We start from the raw sequence: 6,592 nt of genomic DNA, 5'->3' as shown, positions 1-6,592 counted from the left end.
GGAAAGGTCATGCTGTGCAAGACCAACTTCCAGACGTGAAAGTAGAAAGCGGAAACATAATAGGGTGTGGGGAAAAGAGATCCTTCTACACCACACCTATGTGACACAGCCACAAAAGCCCTATTCAGCCATTCAGCCAAAGCACGAGGGCTGAATGTGTAGCGGCCAGGGGAACGTGTGCCAACCCCACACCCAATATTCTTGCACACTGGGGGCACCATCTCCAACCTCACCTTCATGCATTGAGTGGGAAAGTCTAAAGGAGAAGGGAATGTGGGAATTGATTGGTTTACTATATATTCAGTAGCCGAGGGTGTCCAAGCTACTGGGTCATAGGGTCATTTTCAGAAATGCATCCTCTCACCTCCATATACAGTTGTAACTTGGAAGTCGAACAGAAGCCATTCCAGAAGTCCGTTTGACTTCTAAAATGTTCAAAAACCAAAGCCCCGTCGCATGTTTGGCTTCCAAAAATAGTTCGCAAACCGGAACAGTCACTTCTGGGTTTGTGACATTTGGGAGCCAAAACGTTCGGGAACTAAGCTGTTCGACTTCCAAGGTACGACTGCATTTATATATGGAGGTGGGAGGATTCATTTCTGAAAATGACCCTATAACCCAGTAGCTTGGGTCGTGTGTGTGTGTGTCTGTCTATATCTACCGTATTTTTCACTCTATAATACACACCCAACCATAAGATGCACCTCATTTATAGAGGAGCAAAACAAGAAACAAGAAAGGAACGCAAAGCCTCTTGAGCGAAGAGGCAGGAATGCTCCCTCTTGCTCTTCTGGCTTCAGTGATAGCTGTGCAGCCTGCATTCTCTCCATAAGATGCACACACATTTCTCCTTACTTTTTAGGAGGGGAAAAGTGCATCTTATAGAGCGAAAAATACGGTATACAGCCAACATCCAATTGACTCAGGCCTGTGCATGTGTGCATTACTTCAAGCTGGAAGTGGCTGGAAAGTGGGGTGGGGCAGTGTGTGAAGGGGCAGAAGGGGTTTACGCGCACTCCACTGGTGTGCATGGGTGTCAGGAGAACAATCCTCTGTGCAAAACAGTCATTGCCTATATCTATATGCAAAACCTCTGGCCCTTTCTCCTCTTTACAAGGTCTGTATTGTGTGAACTAAAATAAAAAAGCAAATATTGTGGTCTGTAGTCTGTGGCCCCTTGAACTAAAAAACTAGAAAAAAGAAGTTTTTAAAAAGCATATTTTACACACATTCTCAGAAGTTACTTGTGACTTTTTCTGACAAATCCTGTTGTTGATGTTCTCACAGACGGGTGTCAAGTAGACCCTGTGCTGAAAACGGATAGCTCTCTAGACATGCAATCTGTAAAGCGATCTTCTGCCAAGAAAGGTACACTGTAAAAGCAACTGATAATGTCAACTCCTTTCCTGTGGAATGGGATTTATCCTCACCCTTTTCACTCTTTGGCCAATATTGAGAAATATTAGTGAAGCCACTCCCCGACTGAGTCAGTGAAACTTCTGTAATAACATTCCAGCTCATTCCAGCCATCAGATAAGAGAACCCCATGCATGCAGAGCATAAAGTTACAGTGAATGAGTCAGAAATGAATCTCCCAAGGACAGGCGTATATCAGGGGAGGTCTCATGGTGTTACGGGGGGGGGGGTGAGGGGAGACACATCATGTGCTTTTGCAAGGGGATAAAATTAATTCCACTTCTTCAAAGAAGAGTGCATCTTAAGAGGCCCATCTAAACAGTTTTCTGGCATGCTTTTGCCATCTGTGGCTACCAAGAGAATAAGATTAATATTATTGTCTGCTACCAGTGCTGTTTATTCCCTTTATAAGATGCTGAACTTATGCGGTACCATATATGTTATGATTTTGTAGTTCAGAGTGAGTGGATAAAAGTAGTTTTGAGTCACTTAATAACTGAACCTTATGCTGTATGCAAAAATATAACATGAAAACAATAAAACAGTGTAACAAAAACCAGTAAACCAGTACAATATTCTGAAAGCAGGACTTCCGTAATAACAGGGTCCAATCTCATGTGTCAGGGAAAGCCTGATCAAAAAGCTATATGCTTACAAGATGTCTGAAGGATGATTCCATATTTGCCGGGTAATGGAAATAACTCTTCACGTATTTTAGATTGCTGGGTGGCACAATCCAGTTGCAATGCCAATTATCCTATTTCTGGATTCTCATTGTCATCTTTTGATGATGCAGAATTGTGGGGAAATGTGGCACAAAGTGAACCCAGGGCTGTGTACAGACACTCGTTTACTCTGCATCTAGGGCACTCCCACCACTGATTTGGGGAGTGGTGTACACGTGACATTAACCACAATCCGTATCTATCCTACTGTTCCTCATGAACTGCTGTGTTTTGATGTGCTTTCTCCCAAGCCACCTTCCATCTGAATTGAGAAAAAGAACAACCTAGCTGCATTTTAAGCCAGTAATGTGTACACAACCTGCTACAAAAATAAAATTCATTTTATTGATGTTCGAAGTTTATACCCAGATAAAACTCAAAATCCTTCTCTAACCATGTATATGAACTACACGTGATAATGTCAAGAAGAGTGCTGGATGGTCAACCTTTGTGAATGTCCTTTCTTAGCAGGAACGAAGAGTGACATTGTGGGAGGTCATGAGAAGTGTACAGGCAGGACCAGTCCCATATTTCATGCTGGTCATGCACGACAGATATGCTCAGCAAAGCTGCATTAATTCAGGGGAGCTCAGAGTCAGCACAAAGTGACATGACATTTCCTGATTCCATGCATCTTTTCACATGGCAGCACACAGAATAGCACAAAAACCACCATGTAAGGCTTCTGAGGACCTGAAACGTGTCCAGATGCAGGGGAAATTCCCATGTCCATCGCTGGCCTTCAGACTCCTTTGCACGCAAAATCTGAGTCTGTGTTAGCGCATACTCTCATTGCACCATTTATTTCACACCACTGTGTGGCCATGGGAATAAGTTCTATTAAATTAGCTAAGATGTCTGCAAGGCAAATAGCTTAGAATGCAAGTCCATAGATATGTATAAGTGGGTGATCCATATGTCTGTCTGTCTACATACCTAATCATGTCTGTATTTTCACATGGTTCTGTTGTGCAAAAAAGATAAAGAAGTGAATATTTTCTTTGTATTCTCCCTGAAAGGTGAAACAAAAGGCTTGTTCTTGGCTACAGATTAAGCAGCAGAGACCTTAACAACAATCTCAAATTGTTGGGTGTGTTTTTTTCAAAATTACATTTACAGTATATCCCACCTTTCCTTCAAGGAGCTCAAGGTGGTTCTCCTCCTCCGCATTTTATCCTCACGTTGATTTATGTGAGGGAGGGGGCTACTCTCTCCAGCCTTAATTTGAAGCTTTATGGCACTTCAACTGTGTTTCCAAACCTGGAGGGATTGTGTGCCCTGTGCACATTCCAAACACTTAGCTAGTTGATGTTGTTGGGCTGATTGAGCAAAACCCCACCACCACATTTCACCTCTCTTCCTAGCCTGCCAGAGATCATTGACGAGCGCAAACAAGCAAGTTTCAGTCCCACGATGAGGCCTGAATCCCAATTGGAAGAGATCCAAATGCCCAAGAATGGAAAATTTCTAGCCTTATTTTCCCTATGACATGCTAGTTTACAGGGCGGAAGCATCCATGGGAATGAGCATCTCTCTCCTCCATTCTGAAGTGATAATTGTCTCACTAATGGTCTATTATGGGACTTGGCGGCACTGTGGTCTAAACCACTGAGCCTTGGGCTTGCCGATCGGAAGGTCGGCGCTTTGAATCCCCACAACAGGGTGAGCTCCTGTTGCTCAGTCCTAGCTTCTGCCAACCTAGCAGTTTGAAAGCACGCCAAAGTGCAAGTAGATAAATAGGTACCGCTCCGGCGGGAAGGTAAATGGCGTTTCTGTGTGCTGCTCTGGTTTCACCAGAAGCGGCTTAGTCATGCTAGCCACATGACCCAGAAAAACTGTTTGCGGATAAACGCCAGCCCCCCCGGCCAATAAAGCAAGATGTGTGCCACAACCCCAGAGTTGTTGGAGACTGGACTTAACTGTCAGGGATCCCTTTACCTTTTTAATGGTCTATTGACTCTATTCATTTTCTGACAGAGCTGGCCTACCTACGAAGCAGGCTGAGGCAGCTGCCTTGTGCAATGGAAGCTCACGTGGTGCCACACCTGTGGGCACCTCCACCACTGGCAAGATTTCTGCTTTGCAAGTGCTGCCCCAGAAGCCAGGTAAGGGAGGTGGCAGTGGCAGAATGGTGGTGGCAGCAAGATGGCAATTTCCTAGTTTGTGTCAGGTGGCGGTTAAGCAAGCACCACCTCTGTTTTCTGAATATCTAAAGTGCCCCTTTGCCCCAATATAAGAATCAGACCAAATCACTTTGAATCTTGCTCACTTTGATTTCGTTCACCATTTATTCGCTGATCAATGCGAACCAATTTGTTCTGAACACAACAGAAGCCATAGCATGGGTAACATAAACTGAAACAAGCTGCTCATTGTTTCATGCTCTGCATTTGACAAATATGCATCTGAACTGCAATAGCTGATGTAATGATCACGCCAGTGCCCAGCGCATTCCTGCTGATTTAGAGCAGAATTTAAGAGCTCTTTGTTCAAACAGCGGGTCAGAAATTTTGGGCAACTTTACATCAACTACGTCTTCTCCCTGTGCTTCAAAAAACCATCTATTAAACTGGGACAGCACTGCTCTTTTGTACAAGAATGCTACAAGAATAAATTCATTAATGCATCTGAAGTGCTCAGAAACATAATGACAGTGATTAGCACCATAGAAAAGTCCCTGAATTAATACACTGATTACTCACAAATATAATTTGGGTTTTCAGAGATGCAAATTTCATTCAATTGTTGTTCTTTTTATTCTGATCTTAGCAAGCTGACTGTTCCCCCCTCCCTTTTTATGTGAAGAAATTGGCTATGCAGTATTGAAAGCAGAATGGAAGTTAATTCTCAGTAAACCCTGGGATTAAATCCTTAGTAATAAACCTAATCATTTTCTTACAAAGCACCCTATATGATATTTCCAATTTGGGAGGTTTTCTATTCTATATTCAGATTTTTGAATAGATATATCTGAAGGAATTATTTTCAGAAATAAACCAGTGACTGAAGTCGCAAGGCATAAACTGTTTTAGATACAGTTAATTATATCTGTTTCGGCGTCTTCGTGTTTTTAATGTTCATCTTGCGTCAGAATGGGATCTGGGATGCATAGAATTCTACAAATTGTTATTCCTTTCAGCACATCATGAAAACCACATATTCCTTTCATAACCTGCTGGGATGAGTCCAGACAAGTCCACTGAAAACTTCAAATTCGGATTTGATCAACCAAAGCAGGGCCTAGGAGATAATCCAAAAAGCTAGTTTGCTTTTTTAACTGCATAAATGATTCTTAAAATTGCAGTTGGGCTTAGAATTCAGGTCTTCTGAATGAAAACCTCTTTGAAGTCTTAAGCTTTGCTAGTCTGAGCCACAAAGCCAGATGCAATGATACATACTATTTTTAGATATATTTTTTGTTGCCTATGCTTTATTGTTTATGTATTTTATTGTAAATGGTAAACATCTATGGGACCATCTTGTTATGATGGAAGAATGGGGTAGAAATATTTTAAATAAATAAGTAGCATTATTTCCTAAGGTGCAAAGTTTAATTTTCAAGGTTTTGTTTGTTTTTTAAAGAGAGCACATGCCTTGAAATGTCTGAATGGTGGCACAAATGTTTTGCTAGTCAAAACTTCTTGAGGTTCATTTAAAGATGAACCTACCTAATTATCAGTTTTAGTGAATGCAACATATCCACCCTTCAAATGTTGGACTTCTCTGAATCTTGCAGTGCCAAGTAATACACACACAAATGCATATACTAGGATGAAATGTGCAGACAAATGCATATACTAGTAAAAAGGACATATGGAAGTGCATTATATCAGAGACAACTGCTTTTGCAAAAATGAGTATATTTGGGGAAATTACATGCTAACATGTGCATACAGTATAAGGAGAACTTTGTGTCAAAATGCTGATGACTTTCCATGACGACCTTTTTTTTTTTAAGCGAACTGATGTGGAAATGTGAAGAACTGTACTTAGGACTGGGGGAAAACGAGAAACTGAAAAGGAAACTGATACATTGGCCCATCCTTGCTCATGAGCAATAAAAAGTGGTGTAACAGTAATAGTAGACACGGGCTACAAATCTGACTTGGTGGATGGTGAGTTCTGCAGTTCCTGATTTTCAAAAGTACATGAGTAAGAACTATGCTGCTTTCTACATATTTTCGTCTATGCAAGCTCATCTGAGCCTAGCTAGAGAATGTGGGCAGGTCATTTATAAACTCTGTTGGTTGTGGTAGCTCTTGTGCTGTGACCTAAGGCAAAATTTGCAAGCAGGCTTGTAAAAAAGCGATGACAGTCTAAACAAAAGGTGGCATGGGTGTCATTTCCAGGTTTCACCCTGCTCCATGTAAAGTTGATGGGAAATGGATTTTACCAGAAGCAAGACCTGGAGTTATACAAATATAAGCTCTTGAATGTGACAGCAGTGCCCA

General features: G+C 41.8%; 1 long non-coding RNA gene across 1 annotated transcript; it reads left to right on the top strand.

Annotated features, from left to right (window-relative positions):
- Nucleotides 1-450: 450 nt before the first annotated feature.
- Nucleotides 451-6,262, top strand: LOC310841699. Its single transcript, XR_014562704.1, has 3 exons — nt 451-559; nt 4,119-4,246; nt 6,100-6,262. It is a non-coding gene; the product is annotated as an uncharacterized lncRNA (long non-coding RNA).
- Nucleotides 6,263-6,592: the final 330 nt, after the last annotated feature.

Source organism: Podarcis gaigeae (genome assembly GCF_964106915.1).
Source record: "Podarcis gaigeae genome assembly, chromosome: 3".
NCBI lineage: Eukaryota > Metazoa > Chordata > Lepidosauria > Squamata > Lacertidae > Podarcis > Podarcis gaigeae.
This window is presented reverse-complemented; position numbering and strand designations above follow the sequence as displayed.